Source organism: Melanerpes formicivorus, unplaced genomic scaffold (genome assembly GCF_026170545.1).
Source record: "Melanerpes formicivorus ecotype bairdi unplaced genomic scaffold, bMelFor1.0.p_v2 SCAF_9, whole genome shotgun sequence".
Classification (NCBI taxonomy): domain Eukaryota; kingdom Metazoa; phylum Chordata; class Aves; order Piciformes; family Picidae; genus Melanerpes; species Melanerpes formicivorus.
In genome coordinates, this window is record NW_027142361.1 from 7,488,337 (window position 1) to 7,489,778 (window position 1,442).

At 51.2% G+C, this 1,442-nt stretch overlaps 1 pseudogene; it reads left to right on the forward strand.

Moving 5' to 3' along the window:
* Positions 1 to 843: 843 nt before the first annotated feature.
* LOC137443548 (U1 spliceosomal RNA) lies at positions 844 to 1,018 on the forward strand (annotated as a pseudogene).
* The last annotated feature ends 424 nt before the right edge of the window (positions 1,019 to 1,442 follow it).

A 1,442-nucleotide genomic window follows, 5' to 3' on the forward strand; every position in this document is an offset into this window, starting at 1 on the left:
CCCTTAAGAAAGAGAATATGGTGGACGGAAGTTGGTAAACGGAAGGAATAGTCTAAACTAATTTCATTGGTGAAGTGGAAGGAAGCACTTTTCGGAACTGGGAGTGAACTGGACATTTCCACGACTTTTCTATCAGTCTTGCTTCCGCCTTTCTACGGTGCGGCTGCTCTCTGTCCCTGTGCTGGGCTTTCTGCCAAGGCTCCGGCCTTGAGAGAAAAACTGATAAGGCCTGTATTAACTCCTTTCCAATTAACACAAAACTGCTTTTAACTTCTTTCTTTCGCTCTCTCTCTCTTCTAACCTAATCTGGGGAAAGGGGGGAGAGAGGGGAAAGAGGAGGTGGGGAACCCCCCTCTCTGCCGAGAGGGGTTCACTCTCATTTCTGTGTTACTCTGTTGTATATCTTTGTATATATTGTAGATATTGTAAATTTGTAAATATCTCCCTGCAAACCCTACATCGCTTTGTAAATATAGCTCCACTGCTTTGCTAATTCAGCTTGCGAGATTTTTTTCTTTTCCCTTCAATTTTTTTTCCCTTTTACTTTACAAGGGGGAAGGGAGGAGGCTTCTCAGCCTTATCCTTCCAAACCCACCACACTGGTGAATAAACAGTGTCAAATATCTATATAGATTGGAAAAAGCACATTGATTGGTTCCTTAAACATGATGTTCAATATAAAATATCTGGCTACGCAAAATGTCATGATGTTTGGCAGGGTCATGAACAAAGCAAGTCCCCAGGAAAAATCCCAAATGTCCTTCCCCAAAGTTTCTTCAAATATAAGTAAAATGAAACATGAGTGCAGGAGCATTTCTTCAAACATTCATAAAATGTTGCCACTGGTGCACCTGGCAGGGGAGACACCATGATCAGGCAGGTGGTTTTCCCAGGGCGAGGCTCATCCTTTGCACTCCGGGTGTGCTGACCCCTGCGATTTCCCCAAATGCGGGAAACTCGACTGCATAATTTGTGGTAGTGGGGGACTATCCTTTGGGGCTTGGTGGAGCGGCTCCTGGGGTTGGCACTGGGATACCCTGGGGCCGAGGGCTTTGTCCTGGAGCTGGGATTGAGAAGGGATCCGTGAGGTGTGGGGATGGTGTCTGTGGGGCTGCGGGGGGTGGTTCGTGGGGGCTGTGGAGTTCTGGGGGCGTCTGTGAGGTTCCCTGGGGGCTTCGCGGCGAGAGGAGTATCTGAGGGGTTGGGAGGGAGCCCGTGGGGCTGTGTGGGCTCCCTCGCAGCGCTCTGTGCTCGGCAGGAGCCGGCCGGGGCCGGCGGTCGGCAGCTTGGTGTGCACTGAGCTCTTGGTCGGCCTGATGCTGTGCGTGGGCTTTGTGCGGGCTGAAGGTGGGGTGAGGGAATGTGTGGGGCTTTGGAGGGGCTGGTGAGGGGGGTGTGCGATCGGTCACGGAGTGAGGGTTGTGTGGAGGAGTTGGGGAGGG